Source organism: Aegilops tauschii, chromosome 3 (genome assembly GCF_002575655.3).
Source record: "Aegilops tauschii subsp. strangulata cultivar AL8/78 chromosome 3, Aet v6.0, whole genome shotgun sequence".
NCBI classification, from domain to species: Eukaryota; Viridiplantae; Streptophyta; class Magnoliopsida; order Poales; family Poaceae; genus Aegilops; species Aegilops tauschii.
The window spans coordinates 249,338,857-249,365,457 of record NC_053037.3 but is presented as its reverse complement, the minus strand read 5'-3'; the positions used below and the strand labels follow the sequence as shown (position 1 = coordinate 249,365,457).

General features: G+C 44.7%; 1 pseudogene; it reads left to right on the top strand.

Moving 5' to 3' along the window:
* LOC141042873 (uncharacterized) lies at positions 1-24,547 on the top strand (annotated as a pseudogene).
* The last annotated feature ends 2,054 nt before the right edge of the window (positions 24,548-26,601 follow it).

Here is a 26,601-nt window from a genome sequence, read left to right as displayed (position 1 = left end):
ATGGTGGAGGTGGAGCTCGGGGTCGCCGGAAACGACGCCGGCGACGACGTTGGCGGACGCCGGAGCTTGGGCGAGCTCGGGCTCGTCGCTAGGGGGCACGGCGAGGCGCGTGGAGTGGTGCTACGGGCTCCTGGGGACGCGGTGAGTGCGGTGGCGTGCTCGGCGGCAAGCTGCACCGGCTGTAGCCACGGCGGCGGTGAGGCACGGCGCCGACGAGCTTCAAAACTCATGGGGACGACGTCTATAGTGAGAGATAAACCACGGGGTCAGGGGAAACGGTGGCAGAGCTCACCGCGGTTGCTGCGCCGGTCTCTGCGAGCTCGGGGAGGGCTGGGAACGGCGTGGGGTCGCCGGCGATCTTCGCGGCCGAAGGAGGAAGAAGGGGTCGGGGACGACGCGTCAGGGCTCTTCCGGTCGCGTGGGCCGTCGGGGAGGACGAGGGAGACGCGGCGGTGCTTCTGGGATCAGGGGCCGAGCGAGGGGAGCACGGTTGCGCGGCTATGGCGACGGCGAGCTGAAGCACGCGTCGGCCATGGCGTCAGGGGGGAGGAGAGAGCAGGGGAGGAAAGAGAGGGCCGGCTGGATCGGGACGGCTCTGGGGCGTTCACCCACGCGTCCAGAGGCTCGGCGGCAAGCAGGAGGAGGCATGGCGCCTCGCGCGCGCGTGCTCTGTCCCGCCTCTGCCTCCTGGCAGAGGTTAGGGATGACTAGCACCAGGGCAGGTGGGCTGGGCCAGTACAGGTGAGGCCCAGGTGGGTTCCTCTCTCTCTCTTTTAATCTGTCTCACTTTTCTATTTTATTCTGTTTTGTTTTGATTTACTAAAATACTAAACCATTTTTAAAACTCCTGAAAATATTTGTGGGCACTGTTGAAATTATTCCCAACAGCCCTCACTTATTTCCCGAATTATTTGGGCATTTAGATTATTTCATAGCATTTAAGTGACCAAATGCAAATAGGTAATGATTTCATCCAGTGACCTTATGTGTCCTAGAAAAATGTGAACCAATTTTTGGCAAAGGTTCTAACCCAAGGCAAAAATGATGGACATTTTAGAAGGGCATTTCAGGTTCATTGAAAATGATTTTATGTTGAACCCATTTGATTTGATCTGGTGCTAGGGTTTGATCAATCCCCATTTCAAATTCAAAATAATTTAAACATGATGCAACACATGACTAGCTAGTCTAGGTCAAACCAGAACTAGGGATGTGACAGGCTCGACGGAGCGACGGCCTACGGGCCCTGCCGGTCGCGGCTCATCTTTGTTGGCGATGCTGACGAGGCTCTGGACAGTGGCTCTCCACTCGTCAAGCCTCTCCGCAGGAGGAGGAAAGTCGAGGAGTAGCTGTGCGTGCGCCAGAGCTTCTGCCGGTGTGGGCGGCGGCGAAAGCTGCGTGGACCGTGACGCGCTTTGACTTCTAACTATGTTAGAAGGAGCTCTATCACGGTCCTGCGGCTGTTCGCCATTTTTGCCAGCACCTCGGCGTGCATGCTGGCCTTCCTTGTCCCGTGAAGGACGCGCGGGACTCTTCCCAGGGCGGCGCCCAGGGTCACCAGCGGGGTGGCGCTGCTCATCGCGCACAACTTGGGGAGAACGCGCCGTGGGCGCCGGTGTTGGTGTCTTGGAGGCCGCCGCGCCGCCGTCGGGCGGCATGGCGACGCCCCAGGAGGGCCCCGCGCCGCCTGCGGGGGCCCCAACTCTGTCTCTGGAGTTTGCGGCGTGCGGCCCGTCGCCTGGCGCACGAACGACGCCGCTCACCAGGTCTGGACTGCCAGGGTGATGTGGGTGCTCGCGGGTCGTGCCACGGGTTCTTTCTGCGACCGGCCCGCTGCTGGTCCGCACCTGTACAGGCAGTCTGGTTCCGGATGAACTGATCGCCGTGGTCGTCTTCCTCTTGGGAGCCATGGCGACGAAGAGCTGTTCGACTAGCTGCTAAACCAGATTCTTACGACTGCGCCCCCTACCTGGCGCGCCAAAGATGTCGGTGGAAACGACACCTATGGGATCACGGGAATCCCTACTACGGTTGCGGGGCGCGGGGTCGTGAGAAGAGCGTGATCAGCAATCAGCACAAGCACACGGGGCGTTTACCCAGGTTCGGGCCGCAAGGATGCGTAATACCCTAGTCCTGCTTTTGTGTCTATTTGAGTGTTCTTGGAGTGCTTGAGTTAGCTACGATGAGCGTAACTTGTCCAGGGGTCCCAATCCTTCTCCTGGATGCCTCGGGCCTCCTTTTATAGTCAAGGGGATCGCCACAGCGGCACACAGGAGGTGGCATCGGTGTACAGTGGCTAAGCTTATCGCCTAGCCATTCCGGGACAAGACGCATTAAATGCGCCTCTGAGGTGTCCCCTCACTTTATCGCCGCCTTGCCCTGCTTCGACACGCGCCCGGGCCAGCGAGGTGGTCAGCGCCATGTAGGCTGGCTGGCTGCTGAGGTGGCGTGGTGGCGGCGTCTTCACGAAGATCTGCATGCCACCACGTAGGCATGCGCTGAGTTGGCCTCGGGACCGCGCGTCGCCACGCAGGTGCCCGCCTGGCTGGCTGGCAGCTGCATGGGAACGGCGGTGGGGCCTTGGCGCGCGCGGGCCTGGCTATGGCTCCGCGGATGTCCTCAGCAAGGGCCTTGCCGGGGCCCCGGCAAGGGTCTTGCCGTGGCGTCGTGGTCGTCCCCGGCAAGGATCTTGCCGGAGATCTTGCGGGTTTTCTCGGCAAGGATCTCGCCGAGGTTCGTCGTCTTCTAATCCTCATCTGACTTGGAGTGCTTCTTGTCTTCACAAAGATCTGCATGCCATCATGGAGGTGCCTCCCGAGCCTTGGTCCCAATGTGGTTGTCGGAAACCTTGGGCTCGAGGGTGGCGCGCTCTGTTGGGATTGGGCAAGCTGTCCCGGCAAGGTCCTTGCCGGGGCCGTGGAGGCCGCCCCGGCAAGGGTCTTGCCAGGGGAAGCTACCTCGCCCTCTTGCTCTTTGGGTCTCTGTGTCTTGGCGTTGCTTTATCCATCTTGCGGCTTTGACTCCTCCCTCTGCCCTGCTAAGCGTGGCCGGCGCGGCTCTGACTGCCCGTGCACAAGTTGGGGTACAAAGGAGTGCCCCTACTTTAGTACACTGACAGTCCGGCTCTCCGGGTTCGGAAATCCGAACATACTTTGTCCTCAACGTGGGAGGAGAGTTATCTTCGTCTTGTTTCTCCAAGATTGCGACATGATGGGTGATCGGCGGAGATCTGATTTCTCTCTGATCGGGTTTAAGCCCAATCCGACGTAGTCGGTTGCGACCCCCAGGGTGGCGATGCAATCTAGCAGTTCGTTTAAGGCCGAAACATCTGCCGGATCGAACGCGTCGGAGTATTCAGGGCCGATGCGGAGGCGATTTTTGACGATGAGTTGGGTTGCTTCTGGCTCAACGGCCGGGCGAGCGCCCATAATGAAGCTGCCGAGTTGGAGAGTTTGCCTGGAAACCAGGGCCTCTCCAGAAGTGATGTTGTCTTTAATGACAAGGCGAGCCATCAATCCTTTTGTCGACGGCGCAGAGGAACTCTCAATGAAAGCACCAATGTGGGTGTCAAAACCGGCAGATCTCGGGTAGGCGGTCCCGAACTGTGCGTCTAAGGATCGAAGGTAACAAGGAGGCAGGGGACACAATGTTTTACCCAGGTTTGGGCCCTCTTAATGGAGGTAATACCCTACTTCCTGCTTGATTGACTATGATGAATATAGGGGTTACAAGAGCTGATCTACCTCGAGATCGTAATGGCTAAACCCTAGATGTCTAGCCTGTATGATTGTGATGGCCCCTATAGACTAAAACCCTCCGGTTTATATAGGCACCAGAGGGGACTAGGGGTGTACAAAGTCGGTTTACAGAGGAAGGAAACTATTCATCCGGGCACCAAGCTTGCCGTCCATGCAAACGAGAGTCCCATCCGGACACGAGAGGAGGCCTTCTGTTCTTGTATCTTCACGGCCCGTTAGTCCGACCCATGTCATATAGGTTGGCTTCCCGAGGACCCCATAATCCAGGACTCCCTCACCCGTAGCTGATAACTTGTCTAGGCTTGAAAATGTGCTTGATGACCCACTACCTATTAATGATAATTTTCCTGATGAGCAGTTAGCTGCAATAAATGTTACTCATAATACTCCTTAGTATGCTGATTATGCTAATTATATTGTTGCTAAATATTTACCACCTAGCTTTACATACCAACAAAAGAAAAAATTCTTCTATGATTTAAGACACTACTTTTGGGATGACCCACATCTTTATAAAGGAGTGGATGGTATTATCAGACGTTGTGTACCTGGGCATAAACAGGGACAAATCCTTCAGAAATGTCACTCCGAAGCATATGGAGGGCATCATGCTGGAGATAGAACTGCTCACAAGGTATTGCAATCTGGATTTTATTGGCCTATTCTCTTCAAGGATGCCCGTAAGTTCGTCTTATCTTGTGATGAATGTCAAAGAATAGGTAATATCGGTAAGTGTCAAGAAATGTCTATGAATTATTCACTTGCTGTCGAACCAGTTGATGTTTGGGGATTTGATTACATTGGACCTTTTCCTTCCTCTAATGGGGATACACATATTTTGGTTGCTGTTGATTATGTTACTAAATGGGTAGAAGCTATTCCAACCAATAGTGCTGATCACAAAACCTCTATTAAAATGCTTAAGCAAGTTATTTTCCCAAGGTTTGGAGTTCCTAGATATTTAATGACTGATGGTGGTTCACACTTTATTCATGGTGCTTTCTGTAAAATGCTTGCCAAGTATGATGTTAACCATAGAATTGCATCACCCTATCATCCTCAGTCTAGTGGTCAAGTTGAACTTAGTAATAGAGAAATAAAATTAATTTTGCAAAAGACTGTCAATAGGTCCAGGAAGAATTGGTCTAAGAAATTAGATGATGCACTTTGGGCTTATAGAACAGCATATAAAAATCATATGGGCATGTCTCCTTATAAAATGGTTTATGGGAAAGCTTGTTATTTGCCTCTTGAATTAGAACATAAAGCATATTGGGCAATCAAAGAACTCAACTGTGATTTCAAACTTGCCGGTGAAAAGAGGTTATTTGATATTAGCTCATTAGATGAATGGAGAACCCAAGTTTATGAAAATGCCAAATTGTTTAAAGAAAAAGTTAAAAGATGGGATGATAAAAGAATCCTAAAGCATGAGTTTAAAGTTGGAGAATATGTTCTTTCGTACAACTCTCGTTTCATGTTCTTTGCAGGAAAACTCCTCTCAAAATGGGAAGGACCCTATGTTATCGAGGAGGTTTATCGGTCTGGAGCTATCATAATAATAATGCCGAAGGTACTAACCCAAAGGTGGTTAATGGGCAACGAATAAAACATTATATCTCAGGTACACCCATGAATGTTGAAAGCAATATTATCCAAACTTTGACACCGGAAAAACACATAAAAGAGTCCTTCCGGAACACTCCAGAATCGTGAAAGTAAGGAGGTACATGATACGGTAAGTAAACGGACTCCGAAAAATCCGCAAAAATATTTTTTGTCAGTTCTGGAATATTTAGAAAATTAGGAAAATAAGAAACTTCCAAGAAGCGTACCCTGGTGGGCACAAGACACCAGGGCGCACCTGGCTTGCCAGGAGCGCCTAGGTGGGTTGTGCCCACCTGGGGCACCTTCCGGACTCCGTTTTTCTTCCGTCTGCTTGTTCTCCAAGATAAAAAAAATCTTTATATACTCCCCGAAGCTGTTGACCACCGTATCGCGGAGAAATCCTCTTTTCTCTTTTCTTGCTGTTTTCGGTCAGATCTATCAAGCCGGGCATCATGTCTTCCTCCTCCAACAACATGGAAGAAGATGCTTGGTTGATGAAGATCGAGCTCAAGAGGGCAAGGAGGCTACTGTAGATCCACCCTCGATGGCAGAATAAGCATTGCCGTCCGAGGAGGAAGAAGAAGATATCCTTAAGCCTTACCTTACTCATCTTACCCCTACTGAGGTTCAAGCCTTTCGCATCATTGAAACAGTTCCCATGCAAAATAAGTATCTCACTCGTGAAAATATTCTGCATCAAGAGCATATGATCCACCTCCGGAGCGTCATCCATCGATTGGAGATTCTCTTGACCCTTAAGGATAGGATCGCTTCATCACCACCACCCACATCTTCTTCATCACCAAAAGAAAATTGAGTTTAGAGTATGGGCACTCCCCTTGGCTTCCGCCAAGCTTGGGGGAGGTGCCCCGGTATCGTATCATCCCTACTATCTTTTTGCCTTTACTATTTTTAGTTCGATCTTTTGCTTTAGAATGAATAAAAGTTTAGTTCGACCCTTTCTTTTTGAGAGCTTGCTTAGTGATCTATCCTTGTAATCGTGTGCAAGATATATAATAAAGTTTAGTTTGAGTTTTTGCTTTCTTTACTTTCATGTTGCAATAAAAAGAAAGGATTTAAATAAAAAGAAAGGAAATAAAAGAAAAGATCATATGCTAATATTATGGTAGGTGATGGCACCACATAAGGAAAAGTATAAGTAGAAAATTTTATTAGAGATTGACAAACATAGCATTGGTCAATGATGGAACTCATGAAAGAATTAATAAGGGGAGAGAAGATTCACATATAAATATACTATCCTAGAAATCTTTTGTGATTGTGAGCCCCCATCAAAATATTATATGCCAAAATTGTTGACGTTCGACAAGGAAGACAACGTAATGGTTCATGTTTGTTCATATTCACATAGAAGTCATATTGTCATAGATTCTTTAACATGTGGTGCTTGCCTCTATCTTTTGTAGCCAAAACCGCACTAAGTAGAGATACTACTTGTGCATCCAAAAACCCTTAAACCCAAATCTTATTTTCAAGAGTCCACCATACCTACCTAGGGATTGAGCAATATCCCTCAAGTAAGTTGTCATTAGTGAAAAAAGGCAATAAAAAATTGCTTCTAAATGTGTGAGATCATTTAGTGTAAGAGAAAATTGACCGTTGCACGAACTTGTGATGGTGAAGAATAAAAGTGACAGACTGCATAATAAAGGTCGCTATCACAAGGGGCAATGCAACGTGACGTTCTTTTGCACTAAGGGGTTGAGCATGCAAAATAAGCGCATGGCAACCTTTGTTTCTCTCTGCGAAGGGCCTATCTTTTACTTTTATGTATTTACTTTTTATGCAAAGAGTCAAAGTTTCTTCTCTCTATTCCTTTTTATTTTCTCCTTTGGCAAGCATCATGTGGTGAGGTAAGATCATGGCACATATGTCCAGTTGAATATGGGTGGCACGAGTTATTATTGTTGACATCACCCTTGAGGTGAATACGTTGGGAGGCAAAACTATAAGCCCCTATATTTCTATGTGTCCGGTTGAAACGTTTTGCTCATGTGTATGCGGTGAGTGTTAGCAATCATAGAAGACTATATGATGGTTGAGTTTGTGGGCTTGCCTAAAGGCTGCAATACGTGACTCTTCCTGAAAAGATGATGAATTGTAGTTGCAAAGTTGACTGAGAACATAGTTTGTTGGTTTCTAATAGAGTTTATGCTTTATACTTCGATTGTGTGATGAACCGTTACTTATTCATGAGAAGTTTATGATAAAAGCTCTATGATAAAAGTCTTATATTTAAATTTGTTGCTGTTATAATAATCTACATGATGCTTCTATGTCTGTATTTTGTTTTTATCGACACCTCTCTCTCAAAGCATGTGGACATGTTTTTCGATTTCGGCTTTCGCTTCAGGACAAGCGAGGTCTAAGCTTGGGGGAGTTGATACGTCCATTTTGCATCATGTTTTCTTACTGTTATTATGATCTTTTTATCCATAATAATGCTTTTTGGAGTAATTATAATGTCTTTTCTCCCACAAAGAGGGAGAATTCCGGCAGCTGGAAATCCGGACCTGAAAAAGCTACGTTAGACTACCTATTCAGCACAACTCCAAACAAGCTAAAACTTCACGGAGAATTTTTTATGGAATATATAATGAATATTGGAGCAAATAACTACCAGAGGGGGGCCACAGGTGGGCACAACCCACCTGGGTGCGCCAGGGAGCCCAGGCGCACCCTGGTGCATTATGCTCACCCAGGCCCACCTCCGGTGCCGATCTTCTGGTATATAGGTCATTTTGACCTAGAAACAATAAGGAGAGGAATATCGGGATAGAGCGCCGCCGTCTCAAGGCGGAACTTGGGTAGGAGCACTTTTGCCATCCGGCGGAGCGATTCCGCCGGGGGAACTTCCCTCCCGGAGGGGGAAATCATCATCATCATCATCACCAACAACTCTCCCATCTTGGGGAGGGCAATCTCCATCAACATCTTCAGCAGCACCATCTCATCTCAAACCGTAGTTCATCTATTGTGTTCAATCTTGTTACCGGAACTATAGAATGTGCTTGTGGGTGACTAGTAGTGTTGATTACATCTTGTGGTTGATTACTATATGGTTTATTTGGTGGAAGATTATATGGTCAGATCCATTATGCTATTTAATACCCCGGTGATCTTGAGCATGATTATCATTTGTGAGTAGTTACTTTTGTTTTTGAGGTCACGGGAGAAATCATGTTGCAAGTAATCATGTGAACTTGATATGTGTTCGATATTTTGATAGTATGTATGTTGTGATTCCCTTAGTGGTGTCATGTGAACATCGACTACATGACACTTCACCACATTTGGGCCTAAGGGAATGAATTGTGGAGTAGTAATTAGATGATGGGTTGCATGAGTGACAGAAGCTTAAACCCCAGTTTATGCGCTATTCCGTAAGGGACCGATTGTGATGAGGACATGACTACCTTGGATACGACCAAAAATATTGCATACATGCATATTTGTCAGGTGATTTCTAGTGCAAACTATTCAATAATCTATTTATGTTATCCAGAACAAAAATACTTCACACACTTTTGTGTTTTGTCTAATTGCAGGTGTATGGGACATTTATACAATCCACATATGAAGATAAGGCAAAAGTAGAAGTTTAGGTTCTGTTCAAAAAGTCCTCTCACGTCACTTTTGGGCCAAGAGAAGATAGAGTCCAAGTCTCTCACGTTCTGGATTCAGATTCGGACTGCACAGACATACCTGACTCAAAACGCCAACAACTTTTTCATACGGACTCCGAATTGGGTGATTCTTTTTTTGTTGGAAACTAGATTTCGTGATCTTTCCAACCCAATTGGATTCACCTTTAAATTCGTCCGGAGCATTGAGTTATGGTCGAAACAATCTGACGTTGCACCAGAATCCGAGTCAAACTACAAGTCCAAAGGTGTTGCATCACCTCCACTTGGGCCCATGAGCCTTGTACGACCTAGGGTTGGTTTTAGGCTGCCTTAGGACGTCCTCCCACCTCCTTGGCCGCCACCCCTTGCTCCTATATAAGTAGATCCATCTAGTAGCTTTTTCCTTGGGATTTGTTTAGTTAAAAGTTAGCCATTGCAACTTCGTGTACTTCGTTTGTGTCCAACGACCAGACCAAGACCGCTTACGGATCCCCACCATTATCAATACTTCATATATATTCGCAATATTCAGATTGCTTTATCATATTCTTGCTCGTTCTTCGATTGCTTGCAGGAATAGACCTTCGTGGTCAGGCTGATCGTGCTTCCGGTATCGTCAGTAACCTCAGGAGATTGGTTTAGCGATTGCTAAGGCGCAACATTGTGCACGTTTGTAGTCGGATCGTCAAAGTCGACTCCACCAAATCGATAGTTATCATCTCATCGAAAGATCGGGACACCCTCGCCCCTATCAAGTGGTATTAGTTTTCAGGTTGCTCGGTGAGAATTTCCAGTTTCCCCTAGATTAGATTTATTTTCTTACCTATTGTCCAAGAAAAAGCCACAAAAAAGTTAGATCTATTCATCCTTTTGTCCAAGCCAGTCTGAGCCTTTGCAATTTTCTATTCATTGTTTGCATTATTGAATTATCGGTTGCATCGTCGTGTCGAGTTGCTGGTCTTAGGGTCTAGTTCGTTTAGAGTTTCGAGTTCTGTTCACATTAGTCACGTCGCCGCTGCATCGTTATCCCTTCTGCTGTCCACCACACCATCCATCAAATTCTACCACGTGCTACCCATAGTTCATTGTCACAATCATAGTTGAGGTCGTTCACATCTTCGCTTGATCCAATCTGCATCTTATCTAGTTTGTCTTGGAAAGAGGGAGAGAAAAAAAGACAGAGAAAAAAAAAGAGAGAAAAAGAAAGAAAAAAAAGTCAGAAAAAAAGAGAAAGAAAAAAAAGTGTGAGGAAAAAAAAAGAGAGAAGAAAAAAAAACAAAATTCGGATCTATCTAGACTCGATCTCGTAGTTGAATTCGGATTGGAATCTGTTTTGTGCACTGTTTAGTAAAACAGGCATAACTTCCTCATGAGAGCTAGCGACGAGCCGCATCTAAATAGTTGCAGAGACTAGTTCAATATTTGACACCTCAAAATCGTCTTCTAAATAGGTCTTTTTGCCCTCCGAAGTTCGCGGACACAGCTTATTCCAGTTTTTCAAGCCAGTTTCAGAATTCTTTGACTCCTCATATCAACTCGGAATTGAGTGATTCTTTTTGCATTGGAAAGCTTGAGTTAGTAGCATTATTTGAAAAAAAAATTATCAGAAAATTGGCACAAACATTTCAAGAGGAAAGTTGGAGAGAGTTGTTGTATATCCTGCTTGGCAGTTGTTTTTCATCATTATCTTTACTGCCGTTGTGATCTTCACTTATATCTTGCTGTCCAGAGCTACTTAGTATCCTTCATTGATGCTAGTTGTGCTACGCCATGACCTCATTAGTGTTCTAGGCTCGCGTCTCTAGTCCGGTCTAGCCTAGGACCAGCACAGTACCGTCGTTGAGCGTTTATTCAACATTGCATCTCTGAATTGATTATTGCTAATATTTTGCTACCATATATAGCCAACCCAGCTCCACATATTTCTACACCGTGTATACGTACGTTCCCCTGGCAATCGCTTTACTCAATCTTTGGAGTTATTTGACACCGCTGGTTGCCTGTCACCACCTGCTGCTTGGTAAGACCTTGTAAGATATTGATATTTGCTTTACTGTGAGCGCTTTACCACCACATCCTAGTAGTTCATAGGAACATTATTCTTGAATTTTGTTTCTTGTTTCTACTAATCATGACAGGATCTAGAGTCAATTCATGGGGTTTGTCGATCGTGGGAGATGTACCATCACCTATGCAAATACCACAACCGTCACGAGAGGTGCACAAACATCCAAATGCACATGATCAGGTTAATGTTTCTATACCACCATTTTATGGCCGTTTTAGACCTGCTTTATATATTGAATGGGAGTTTGACCTAAATAATATATTTGCTTCCAATAATTTTGATGTACGTAAAAAAGTTAAGGTTGCGGTTGGTTCTTTGATGAGGACATCAATACAATTATTACACCCACAGTCCCTGCTGCTATACATACTGGACCAATTACTAGAGCTCGCGCACGCCAATTAAATTACCAGGTACTTTCGTTTCTTGCTAATGATTCTAATGTTCATGAGAATATGATGCTGCCTAAATTGGATACATTTGTTTTGCTTACAAATGAAGGGCCTAGCTTTGAGAAGGATGAACATTGGAGCAAGAACAAGCATGGAGATGATGGCATGCGCATGGGGAACAAGAACGGAGTTACAAGTGATGATTTCAGGACGTTGAAGCCACCATAATGCGTGCATGAAGCCTTGGACGAAATATACAAGATGCTACTTCATAACTTTCATCCAGAGGCTATTCTAGGTGCTGCGTCACCTTATTATTGGGCCAGGCCCATGTAATTTCGAAATACATAAGTATAGGCTGTTTTTAGAGTCCGTATGTGTGGGGAAACAAGAGATAGGGTTGGTTTCGGACCCCTTCCTCAAGGGCCACGAAATTCCCCCCCTCTTCCTCCATATATACAGCCCTTAGGGCGTCGTTTAGACTTTGGGTTTTGTTTAGATTAAAAGTTCGCCATAGCTGCAACTTCGCGTACTTCGTTTGTGTTCAGCGACCAGACAAAGGCGTCACAGAACCCCACCTTGATCAATAAAGCTTTCATCTTATATTCGCAATATCCAGATTGCAATCTCAGTTTCTTGCCTGTTCTTCGTTTGCTCGCAGGAAACAGACCCTCGTGGTCAGGTTGATCGTGCTCCGGCGTGGTCGATAACCTCTCGGAGTTGGTTTAGCGATTGCTAAGGCGCGACGTCCTCGCACGTTCGTAGTCGGATCGTCAAAGTCGACTTCCATCAAAGCGATATTCATCATCTCATCGAAAGACGGGACACCTTTGCCTCTATCAAGTGGTATCAGATTTCCAGGTTGCTCGGTGAGATTTTACAGTTTTTCGTAGTTTAGATCGAGTCTGTTCTTCATACCTACAGTCCACGAAAAAGCCACAAAAAAAAATTAGGGTTAGTTCATCATATCCGAACCAATCTGAGCCTTTGCATAATCTTTTTAGGGTTTTTGCTTTGTTGAATTTGCGGTTGCATCGTCGTGTCAAGTTGCTGGTCTTAGAGTCTAGTCTTTTAGAGTTTCGAGTTCTGGTCATAAGTTGTCACGCCGCCGCCGCACCATCATCATCGCCTTGCCATCTACCACCATTGCTTATCCGCCACCGCTTTGAATCCGTATCCATATACCACCACCGCTGCCATATACCACCGCCATATATCCACCACCAATCCGAGTTCTTTTCATAGTCGGTTTGTTTTAGAGATCCATATATTTTCCGTTTCGTGTTTCCTTGCCTGAGTAGGTCTCGGAAAAAAAAAAGAAAAAAAAAAAAGAGTCTGGAGACCCCCGGGCAGTTTTTAGGCCAAAATTTCGGCAACCAAAAATATTTTTTCCCCATCCTATTTTTAGGCCCCGGGTAGTGTTTTGAGACACTCGCCATCATAGTGATTTTTTGTCGCACTTTTTCGTCGTCGCTGCCCTGATTTCCGAAAAAAAAAAATAGTCAAAAAATTTTGTGCCCATCCTGTCAGTTTGACCTGGGAAGAGTTTTGAGACACTCGCCATTATAGTGATTTTTTCGCAAAAAAAAAAAAAAAAAAGGAGGAGCGCAAAAAAAAAGAGCGCAAAAAAAAAAAGAGCGAAAAAAAAATTCCTGAGTGTGCTTTTCCCTTGTTTACGTGCAGCGCCGTGATTTTGTTAGTGTTCTAGGCTCGCGTCTCTAGCACGGTCTAGCCTAGGACCAGCACAGTACCGTCGTTGAGCGTTTATTCAACTTTGCATCTCTGAATTGATTATTGCTTACCATTTTGCTACCATATTATAAGCCTTCCCAGCTCCACATAAGTCTACATCGTGCGTTTGACTCTCCCTGGTAATCGCTATATCCAAGCTTTGAGAGTTTTTGACTACAACGGTTGCCGATCACCACCTGCTGCTGGGTAAGAACTGGTAAGAATTTGAGATTCGCTTGAAGGTTTTGTGACACACCACCATCCCACCACTTCTAGTAGTCTGCAGGATCATATTCTTTTGTGTTTCTATTGCTGCTAACCATGGCAGGTTCACAAGCCGATGAGACTGATTGGGCGAACATGACGAACAAGGAGTTGCATGATAAATTTCAGCAAATGATGAGTGGCCAGGTGGGAGATGTGCTAAACAGATTTGAAGAGGCTATGGAGAAGATAGATGCCGTGGAGAAGTCGTTTGAGACAAAGCTGGATAACAAGTTTACTGAATTACTAAAGCGTCTTCCCCAACCACCACCGGCTGCACATGTCGCACCTCTACAACAACAACAACCACATCTCCAACGCCGCCTTCCAAATCAAGTGGGACGGGCACAGCGCGTTCCAATTGAGATTGGTCAAAATTCGGGTGCTGCTGTCCCTACTGTTGATGCTTCTTTGGCTCCTGCTCCTGCGGCGGCTGAGGAGGATGACGATTATGCGGGCGATTATGAGGATGAGGTTGATCAAAATCAGAACTACGTGCAGCCACCAGCACCACCACCAGCAGGTCGACCTCAGGTATATATTCGCAACGGTAGGCCGGCACCACCACCTCAGGTACGAGATCATGACCATCTCCCTAAACTGAAATTGAATATTCCACCATTTGAGGGTAGATATGTTCCTGATATATATCTTACTTGGGAGTTAGAAACTGAACAACGATTTACATGTTTACAATATCCTGAGGAGAGACGTGTTCCTGCTGCTGTTTGTGCTTTCACTAGCTTTGCATGTGTTTGGTGGTCTGAACATTGTAGATTATATCCTGTTCCAGCTACTTGGGCTGCTTTGAAAACTGCTATGCGTACTCGTTGGGTTCCACCATATTATCAACGTGAATTACTTCAAAAATTGCAGCGTTTAAGACAAGGAAAAAATTCTGTAGAAGAATATTATCAGGAATTACAAACTGGCATGATTAGATGTGGTATTGTTGAGGAGAATGAAGCTATGCTTGCACGTTTTATGGGTGGATTAAATAAAGAGATTCAGACCATTCTAGAGTATAAGGATTATAATAATATCACTCGTTTATTCCATCTTGCTTGTAAAGCTGAACGTGAAGTGCAGGATCGAGAGCCATTGGCGCGAACTAACTTTTCTGCAGGTCGACCTTCATCATGGACACCGCGTGCATCTTCTACTTCCACTTCACCATCACCTCCATCAGGTGCCACCTCCAGCCGTGATACAAGAAAGCAGGCACAGCCACCACTCTCTGCCAAGAGCACACCTGCCGGGCCTGTGCAGAGCTCTTCTTCTTCCATGGCATCGACAGGGCACACAAGTGATATTATTTGTCGTCGTTGTAAGGGAAGAGGACATTTTGCGAGAGAATGCAAATCTCAGCGTGTCATGATTGCTACTGAGGATGGTGGGTATGAGTCCGCTAGTGACTATGATGAGGAGACTTTGGCTCTTATTACACGTGAAGAACATGGTGGAGATGATTCTGAAAATGAGACGCAATACATGGCTCCTGAAGACGCTGACAGGTATGAATGTTTAGTTGCTCAACGTGTTTTGAGTGTGCAGGTCACACAAGCAGAGCAAAATCAGAGGCATAATTTGTTCCATACAAAGGGAGTTGTGAAGGAACGTTCTGTTCGCGTCATCATAGATGGAGGGAGCTGTAACAACTTGGCTAGCATGGAGATGGTGGAGAAGCTATCTCTCACCACAAGACCACATCCACATCCTTACTACATCCAATGGTTCAACAACAGCGGCAAGGTTAAGGTAACACGTACTGTTCGTGTGCATTTTAGTATCTCTACATATGCTGATTATGTTGATTGTGATGTGGTACCCATGCAAGCATGTTCCTTATTACTAGGTAGACCATGGCAATTTGATAAAAATTCTGTACACCATGGTAGAAACAATCAGTATACTCTTGTTCATAAGGATAAAAATATTACTTTGCTTCCTATGACTCCTGATTCCATTTTGAAAGATGACATTAATAGAGCTAATAAAGCAAAACAGGAGAAAAATAAGAGTGCAAATCAGATTGTGGCAAAGGAATTTGAGCAACAAATGAAACCTAATAATAAACCATCTAGTGTTGTTTCTGAAATTAAATTGAAAAGTGCATGTTTACTTGCCACAAAATCTGATATTGATGAACTAGATTTCAGCAAATCTGTTTGCTATGCTTTTGTGTGCAAAGAGGCATTATTTTCATTCGAGGACGTGCCTTCCTCTTTGCCCCCTGCTGTCACTCACATTTTGCAGGAGTTCGCTGACGTCTTCCCACAAGACGTGCCACCGGGATTACCACCTATTCGAGGGATTGAGCATCAAATTGACTTAATTCCCGGTGCATCGCTACCCAACCGTGCACCATACCGTACCAATCCAGAGGAGACGAAGGAGATTATGCGTCAAGTACAGGAGCTGCTCGACAAAGGTTATATACGCGAATCTCTTAGTCCTTGTGCTGTTCCTATTATACTCGTGCCTAAAAAGGATGGTACGTCGCGTATGTGTGTTGATTGTAGAGGCATTAATAATATTACTATTCGTTATCGTCATCCTATTCCTAGGCTCGATGATATGCTTGATGAATTGAGTGGCTCTACAATATTCTCCAAAGTTGATTTGCGTAGTGGATACCATCAAATTCGTATGAAATTGGGAGATGAATGGAAAACTGCATTTAAAACTAAGTTTGGTTTATATGAGTGGTTAGTCATGCCTTTTGGGTTAACTAATGCACCTAGTACTTTCATGAGACTAATGAACGAAGTTTTACGTGCTTTCATTGGACGATTTGTGGTGGTCTATTTTGATGATATACTGATTTATAGCAAATCTTTGGAAGAACATTTGGAACATTTACGTGCTGTTTTTATTGCTCTACGTGATGCACGTTTGTTTGGTAACCTTGGGAAGTGCACCTTTTGCACCGACCGAGTATCTTTTCTTGGCTATGTTGTTACTCCACAGGGAATTGAAGTTGATAAAGCCAAGATTGAAGCTATTGAGAGTTGGCCGCAGCCCAAAACGGTCACACAAGTGCGGAGTTTTCTTGGACTCGCTGGTTTCTATAGGCGTTTTGTGAGAGATTTTAGCACCATTGCTGCACCTCTCAACGAGCTTACAAAGAAGGATGTGCCTTTTGTTTGGGGTACCGCACAGGAAGAAGCCTTCACGGTATTGAAAGATAAGTTGACACATGCTCCTTTACTCCAACTTCCTGATTTTAATAAGACTTTTGAGCTTGAATGTGATGCTAGTGGCATTGGATTAGGAGGTGTGTTATTACAAGATGGCAAACCTGTTGCATACTTTTCTGAAAAATTGAGTGGGCCTAGTCTGAATTATTCTACTTATGATAAAGAACTATATGCTCTTGTTCGGACTTTAGAAACATGGCAACATTATTTATGGCCCAAAGAATTTGTTATACATTCTGATCATGAATCTTTGAAACATATTAAAAGTCAAGCTAAACTGAATCGTAGACATGCTAAATGGGTTGAATTCATTGAAACTTTCCCTTATGTCATTAAACACAAGAAGGGTAAAGAAAATGTTATTGCTGATGCATTGTCTCGTCGCTATACTATGCTTTCACAACTTGACTTCAAAATATTTGGTTTGGAGACCATCAAAGATCAATATGTGCATGATGCTGATTTTAAAGATGTATTGCAGAATTGTAAAGAAGGAAGAACCTGGAACAAGTTTGTCGTTAATGATGGATTTGTGTTCCGTGCTAACAAGCTATGCATTCCAGCTAGCTCTCTTCGTCTTTTGTTGTTGCAGGAGGCGCATGGAGGAGGATTAATGGGACACTTTGGCGTGAAGAAGACGGAGGACGTACTTGCTACACATTTCTTTTGGCCAAAGATGAGACGGGATGTTGAGCGTTTTGTTGCTCGCTGCACTACATGTCAAAAAGCTAAGTCACGACTCAATCCTCATGGTTTATATATGCCTTTGCCTGTACCTAGTGTTCCTTGGGAGGATATATCTATGGACTTTGTTTTAGGTTTACCTCGAACAAAGAAGGGGAGGGATAGCATATTTGTTGTCGTGGATAGATTCTCGAAAATGGCGCACTTTATACCATGTCATAAAAGCGATGATGCTGTTAATGTTGCTGATTTGTTCTTTCGTGAAATTATTCGCTTGCATGGTGTGCCAAATACTATTGTTTCAGATCGTGATACTAAATTTCTTAGCCACTTTTGGAGATGTTTATGGGCTAAGTTGGGGACTAAACTGCTTTTTAGTACTACTTGTCACCCCCAAACTGATGGACAAACTGAAGTAGTCAATAGAACATTGTCTACTATGCTTAGGGCTGTTTTGAAGAATAATAAGAAAATGTGGGAAGACTGCTTGCCTCATATTGAGTTTGCTTATAATCGTTCATTGCATTCTACTACTAAGATGTGCCTTTTGAAATTGTGTATGGTTTCCTACCTCGTGCACCTATTGATTTGTTGCCTCTTCCATCTTCGGAGAAGGTTAATTTTGATGCTAAACAACGTGCTGAATTGATCTTAAAAATGCATGAGTTAACTAAGGAAAACATTGAGCGTATGAATGCTAAATATAAACTTGCTGGAGATAAGGGTAGAAAACATGTTGTGTTTGCACCTGGAGATCTTGTTTGGTTACATTTGCGTAAGGATAGATTTCCTGATTTGCGCAAATCAAAGCTAATGCCACGTGCTGATGGTCCTTTTAAGGTGTTAGAGAAAATAAATGATAATGCATATAAACTTGAGCTGCCTGCAGATTTTGGGGTTAGTCCCACTTTTAATATTGCAGATTTGAAGCCTTATTTGGGTGAGGAAGATGAGCTTCCGTCGAGGACGACTTCATTTCAAGAAGGGGAGGATGATGAGGACATCAATACAATTATTACACCCACAGTCCCTGCTGCTATACATACTGGACCAATTACTAGAGCTCGCGCACGCCAATTAAATTACCAGGTACTTTCGTTTCTTGCTAATGATTCTAATGTTCATGAGAATATGATGCTGCCTAAATTGGATACATTTGTTTTGCTTACAAATGAAGGGCCTAGCTTTGAGAAGGATGAACATTGGAGCAAGAACAAGCATGGAGATGATGGCATGCGCATGGGGAACAAGAACGGAGTTACAAGTGATGATTTCAGGACGTTGAAGCCACCATAATGCGTGCATGAAGCCTTGGACGAAATATACAAGATGCTACTTCATAACTTTCGTCCAGAGGCTATTCTAGGTGCTGCGTCACCTTATTATTGGGCCAGGCCCATGTAATTTCGAAATACATAAGTATAGGCTGTTTTTAGAGTCCGTATGTGTGGGGAAACAAGAGATAGGGTTGGTTTCGGACCCCTTCCTCAAGGGCCACGAAATTCCCCCCCTCTTCCTCCATATATACAGCCCTTAGGGCGTCGTTTAGACTTTGGGTTTTGTTTAGATTAAAAGTTCGCCATAGCTGCAACTTCGCGTACTTCGTTTGTGTTCAGCGACCAGACAAAGGCGTCACAGAACCCCACCTTGATCAATAAAGCTTTCATCTTATATTCGCAATATCCAGATTGCAATCTCAGTTTCTTGCCTGTTCTTCGTTTGCTCGCAGGAAACAGACCCTCGTGGTCAGGTTGATCGTGCTCCGGCGTGGTCGATAACCTCTCGGAGTTGGTTTAGCGATTGCTAAGGCGCGACGTCCTCGCACGTTCGTAGTCGGATCGTCAAAGTCGACTTCCATCAAAGCGATATTCATCATCTCATCGAAAGACGGGACACCTTTGCCTCTATCATTCTTTCACTGGTTATGCTGTAGTTTGGTGGAGTGAATATTGTTGGTTACACCCTAATGATATACCTACTACTTGGGATGATTTGAAACTTGCCATGCGACATACATTCGTTCCCGCTTATTATACTCGTGACATGATTACAAAGTTGCAACATTTAAAACAAGGTAGTAACACCGTAACGAAATATTATGATACTTTACAAACTACCTTGCTGCATTCCTCTTTAGAAGAAAGTGAAGAAGATTTTATGGATAGATTTTGGGGAGGATTAAATCGTGACATTCAGGAGATACTAATACATGAAGAGTGTTATCCTATGGACCATTTGTTTCATCTTGCTTGCAAAGCTGAACAGGAAATAAAACGACGTGTTGCGCACAAGGAGAACAAGCGCGAGATGCACATTCCAAGAGTTGATACGGTTGTCCCTTCAACTACTAAGCATACTATGACAACCACATCCGTTGTTGTGAGGACTACATCACCTCCACCATGTGACACATCATCACCGAGAGTGCCTACCTCATCTGAGTTGATCATAAGAGGTAATGACAAAGGTACTAATCTTCCACTTCCACATGAGTATGATGAATGTCTTGTCAATTTAAGTGCACCATGCGGTGAGCTACCCACTACTTTGATCACACCAGCTACCTTAGAGGAATATGTTGATGATTTGACTTTGCCATGTGATCAAACAATTTTGAGTGAGCCCATTGAATTAACTATCGATGCAAAAGAATCAAGTGAATCAGGGAATAAATCAGATTTGGATCAAATATGTTTGAAAATAATTATGCCAATGTTTAATCAAATCATTTTGATATGACCTCTAATCTTGGTGATGGTTCATCAATGTTGGGGTGGTTTAATGATGAATATTGTCAATCTTTTCATATGAATAAGAGCTTCACTTATATGTGCAAACTGAGTTGCAATACTTTCATGCCTTCTACTTCTTGTGATAATATTTTGGCTTTATATTTTATTAACTATGAAAGTTACTCATGTATACATGTGTCATATGTGCAAAATCCACGGGAAGTAAAAATGGATGACATATACATATACAACATGTACACCTTGTCTCTTTTGTTAGCCACATTTCAGATTAAGCAACGCCGAGGACGGCTTTGTTTTCAAGAAGGGGAGGATGATGAGGACATGACTACCTTGGATACGACCAAAAATATTGCAGGTGATTTCTAGTGCAAACTATTCAATAATCTATTTATGTTATCCAGAACAAAAATACTTCACACACTTTTGTGTTTTGTGTAAATGCAGGTGTATGGGACATTTGTACAATCCACATATGAAGATAAGGCAAAAGGAGAAGTTTAGGTTCTGTTCAAAAAGTCCTCTCACGTCACTTTTGGGCCAAGAGAAGATAGAGTCCAAGTCTCTCACGTTCTGGATTCAGATTCGGACTGCACAGACATACCTGACTCAAAACGCCAACAACTTTTTCATACGGACTCCGAATTGGGTGATTCTTTTTTTGTTGGAAACTAGATTTCGTGATCTTTCCAACCCAATTGAATTCACCTTTAAATTCGTCCGGAGCATTGAGTTATGGTCGAAACAATCTGACGTTGCACCAGAATCCGAGTCAAACTACAAGTCCAAAGGTGTTGCATCACCTCCACTTGGGCCCATGAGCCTTGTACGACCTAGGGTTGGTTTTAGGCTGCCTTAGGACGTCCTCCCACCTCCTTGGCCGCCACCCCTTGCTCCTATATAAGTAGATCCATCTAGTAGCTTTTTCCTTGGGATTTGTTTAGTTAAAAGTTAGCCATTGCAACTTCGTGTACTTCGTTTGTGTCCAACGACCAGACCAAGACCGCTTACGGATCCTCACCATTATCAATACTTCATATATATTCGCAATATTCAGATTGCTTTATCATATTCTTGCTCGTTCTTCGATTGCTTGCAGGAATAGACCTTCGTGGTCAGGCTGATCGTGCTTCCGGTATCGTCAGTAACCTCAGGAGATTGGTTTAGCGATTGCTAAGGCGCAACGTCGTGCACGTTTGTAGTCGGATCGTCAAAGTCGACTCCACCAAATCGATAGTTATCATCTCATCGAAAGATCGGGACACCCTCGCCCCTATCAGATTGGATCCAAAAGTTTAATGCTATGGTTAGAATTTATTCTTAATACTTTTCCCGTAGTTGCGGATGCTTGCGGAAAGGTTAATCATAAGTAGGAGGTTTGTCAAGTAAGAACATCACCTAAGCACCGATCCACCCACATATCAAATTATCAAAGTAGCGAACACAAATCAAACCAACATCATGAAAGTGACTAGATGAAATTCCCGTGTACCCTCAAGAACGCTTTGCTTATCATAAGAGATCGTTTTGGCCTGTCCTTTGCCTCAAAAGGATTGGTCTACCTTGCTGCACTTTTTTACTACTATCGTCACTTGCTCGTTACAAATTATATTGGTATCAAACTACTCTGCTACTTACAATTTCAGCACTTGCAGACATTACCTTGCTGAAAACCACTTGTCATTTTCTTCTGCTCCTCGTTGGGTTTGACACTCTTACTTACCGAAAAGAGCTACAATTGATCCACTATACTTGTGGGTCATCAAGGGATCATCTTATGATGCTACCGCCGTACTAAGCAAAATAAGATGCATAAAAGATAAACATCGCATGCAGTCAAAATATGTAACATGATATGGCCATCATCATCTTGTGCTTTTGATCTCCATCTCCAAAGCATCGTCATGATCTCCATTGTCACCGGCTTGACACCTTGATCTCCATCGTAGCGTTGTGGTCGTCTCACCAACTATTGCTTCTACAACTATCGCTAACGCATAGTGATAAAGTAAAGCAATTTCATGGAGTTTGCATTTCATACAATAAAGAGACAACCATTGGGCTCCTGCCGGTTGGCGATAACTTCTACAAAACATGATCATCTCATACAATAACGTATATCACATCAAGTCTTGACCATATCACATCACAACATGCCCTGCAAAAACAAGTTATACATCCTCTACTTTGTTATTGCAAGTTTTACGTGGCTGCTACGGGCTTCTAGTAAGAACCGTTCTTACCTACGCATCAAAACCACAACGGTGATTTATCAAGTTTGTTGTTTTAACCTTCAACAAGGACCGGCCGTAGTCAAATTCGATTCAACTAAAGTAGGAGAAATAGACACCCGCCAGCCACCTTTATGCAAAACTAGTTGCGTCTGTCGGTGGAACTGATCTCATGAACGTGGTCATGTAAGGTTGGTCCGGGCCGCTTCATCCAACAATACTGCTGAATCAAAATAAGACATTGGTGGTAAGCTGTATGACGATCACGGCCCACAACTCTTTGTGTTCTACTCGTGCATATCATCTATGCATAGACCTGGCTCTGATACCACTGTTGGGAAACGTAGCATGCAATTTCAAAAAAATTCCTACGCTCACGCAAGATCTATCTAGGAGATGCATAGCAAGGAGAGGTGGAGAGTGTGTCCACGTACCCTCGTAGACCGGAAGCGGAAGCGTTTGACAACGCGGTTGATGTAGTCGAACTTCTTCTAGATCCGACCGATCAAGCACCGAACGTACGACACCTCCGAGTTCTGCACACGTTCAGCTTGATGACGTCCCTCGTCCTCTTGATGCAGCAAAGGTGTCAAGGAAGAAGATAAGTTCCGTCAGCACGACAGCGTGGTGACGGTGATGGTGAAGTGATCCGCGCAGGGCTTCGCCTAAGCACTACGAAATATGACCGGAGGCGTAAACTATGGAGGGGGTGCCGCACACGGCTAAAGATTATTGTTGTGTGTTCTACGCGCCCCCAACCCACGTATATATAGGTGGGAGGAGGAGGGGAGCAGCAAGGGTGCGCCCCAAGTAGGAGGAATTCTACTTGGGGGCCTCCTCCAATTCGGCCTCCCCCCTTCCTTTTTTTGCCGGAAAGAAAAGGGAAGGGTGAAGAAGAGAAGGAAGGGGGGGGTCGAACCCCTTCTCCTCCTTCTCCAATTTGGCCACATGCCTAAGGGGGGTGTGCCACCCCTTATGGGCTGGTGTGCTCCCCTCTTATGGCCCATATCTTCCCCCCGGGGTTCCGGTAACCCCCCCAGTACTCCGATAAATCCCCGATACTATCCGAAACACTTCCGGTGTCTGAATACTATCATCCTATATATCAATCTTTACCTCTCGACCATTTAGAGACTCCTCGTCATGTCCGTGATCTCATCTAGGACTCCGAACAACATTCGGTCACCAAATCACATAACTCCTATAATACTAAATCGTCATCAAACGTTAAGCGTGTGGACCCTACGAGTTCGAGAACTATGTAGACATGACCGAGACACCTCTCCGGTCAATAACCAATAGAGGAACCTGGATGCTCATGTTGGCTCCTATATATTCTACAAAGATCTTTATCGGTCGAACCATTATGACAACGTACGTTATTCCCTTTGTCATCTGTATGTTACTTGCCGGAGATTCGATCGTCGGTATCCACATACCTAGTTCAATCTCGTTACCGGCAAGTCTCTTTACTCGTTCCGTAATACATCATCTTGTAACTAACTCATTAGTCACTTTTGCTTGCAAGGCTTCTTATGATGTGCATTACCGAGAGAGCCTAGAGATACCTCTTCGATACTCGGAGTGACAAATCCTAACCTTGATCTATGCCAACTCAACAAACACCTTCGGAGATACCTGTAGAGCATCTTTATAATCACCCAGTTACGTTGTGACGTTTGATAGCACACAAGGTGTTGGGGATATAATTATTGGGTATGACCCGCCCAGGAGGGGCCGGGTTATACCACTGGCGGTTCGTAATGACGAAGACCATGAATGTGTTGAAGATGGCGGTTCACGAAGCAAGCTTATTGAAGGCCCAAGATCCAAAGGCAACTTGGGGCCCACGGGCGTAAACCGCCATATGTTAACTTGTATGTTAAGGAAAGTATATATTCTGTCACCGAGCCGGACACGTTGTGTATGAGCCGGCCAGGACTCTGTAGGCCGCCGGGTATCAGCCTATGTATATAAAGGGGTGACCCGGTGACGATTTAGGGCAAGAAAGAAGAGATCAAGAACTAGGTCAAGCGTATTCGCTCCCTGGAATTCAAAGCCGAAGGAATACAAACCTAAACTGGAGTAGGCCTTTACCTCCACCGTGAGGGGCTGGACCAGTATAAACTCTCTGTCTCTCTTGGTGGCTCAGCAAGTGTCAGGAACCTGGGATTCAAAGGATCCACTCATGGCGGCTTACCGCCGAGAGGTTGATACTATTGCTGGTCATTTCAAAGGTTATCGAGTGGAGCATGTTGATCGCAGGAAAAATGAAGCTGCTGATGCTTTAAGCCGGCTGGGGTCTCAGCGTAAGCCAGTACCCCCTAATGTTTTCCTCGATGTTTTTCATAACCCATCAGTTAAATTGCCCATGGAGGAAGATCTTGCAATTCCTGACCCGGAGGCACAGTTGGTGGGGCCTCTCCATGTTATTCCTGATTGGACTGTTCCATATTTGGCTTATATGACCTGGGGCGAGTTACCTGAGGATGAAACCTTTGGGCAGGCAAATAACCCAGAGGTCTAAGTCAATGACAATTGTCAATGGTGAGCTACACAGATGCAGTGTTACAGGGGTGTTTCAACGATGCATTTCTCCTGAGGAGGGCTGTGAAATTCTAAGGGAGATTCATGAAGGAGATTGCGGCCATCATGCCGGCTCTAAATCTCTAGTTGCTAAAGCTTTTTGTCATGGGTTTTATTGGCTGACAGCTCATGCTGATACGAAAGATCTGGTCAGTAAATGTGATGGCTGTCAGAAATTTTCAAGACGAGCTCATGTGCCGGCTCAAGAATTGAGGATGATTCCAATTACTTAGCCGTTTGCAGTCTGGGGGCTGAATATGGTTGGGCCTTTTAAAAGGTCCAAGGACAAAAAGACTCATCTCCTGGTAGCTGTTGACAAGTTTACAAAGTGGGCTGAAGCTGTGCCGGTCAGCAAATGTGATGCAGCAACGGTGGCTCAATTCATCAAAAAGGTGAACTTTCATTTTGGATACCTCATAGTATCATTACTGATAATGGTACTAATCTGTCTAAGGGTGCAATGAAAGAATTCTGTCAACAAGAGCATATCCGGCTTGATGTGTCGTCAGTGGCTCACCCCCAGTCTAATGGTCAAGCTGAAAGAGCCAATCAAGAAATGTTGAGAGGTATCAAACCCCGTCTTATGGTCCCTTTGCAGAGGATGCCAGATTGTTGGGTGGAAGAATTGCCCTAAGTGCTTTGGAGTATCAGTACCACCCCCAACAGATCTACGGGTTACACGCCTTTCTTCTTGGTTTACGGAGCAGAGGCGGTTCTCCCTAGTGACATACGTCACAACTCGCCCCATGTGGCGGCTTATGTTGAAGCTGATAATGAGAAAGCACGTCAGGATGCTATTGACCTTTTGGATTAGGAGCGTGACCTTGCGGCGGCTCGCTCCGCGATTTACCAGCAAGATCTGCATCGTTATCACAGCCGCCAGGTTAAAACTAGGACCTTTCAAGAAGGATATTTGGTGCTCCGGCTCATCCAGGATCAAACTGATATGCACAAGCTATCCCCGCCTTGGGATGGGCCCTTTGTGGTCAGTAAAAATCTGAACAACGGGTTATACTACCTTATGGATGTTCGAAACCACAAGGACTCACGTACGCCAGAGGAGGAGACCCACTGGCCGTGGAATATTGTTCATCTTCAGCCTTATTACACCTGAGCCACCGGCTCTTGTGATGTACATACTTTTACTAATGTATATATTATGATTAGTATAATAAAGCCGGCATCCCTGATGATTCAGGGCCTCTGTCGTTTCATTTCTGAGAATCTGAGTCTTTATTGTCACTTCATAAGGTCACTTGGGGGCTTCCTGCTCATTGAGCATAGCTATGACTACCCTTTTGATCTGGCTTGTACGCCTTGATTACAAATTACTTGGGGGCTTCCTGCTCATTTAGCATAGCTATAATTACCCTACTGGTCTGGCTTGTACGCCTGGATCAAAACATTACTTGGGGGCTCCTTGTTAACTGGACAGAGCTTTGTTATCCCTCGTAATAGGCTTGGATGCCAGGTGTATTCACCAAAAATCCGGGTTATCCTGCCTTTGTATGCTTGCCACTCCGACGAGGTAATCCTGGAATGACTCGCCGCACTCTTGGCAGTCAATCTTTAAAAAGACCCTGAACTTGTCAAAGTTAAAACGACGATTGGTCATGTGAGGCCCGACTTACAGGTTTGAATTAAGGAGTAACTCAGTGGCTGTGCAGCCCTTGAATAACACT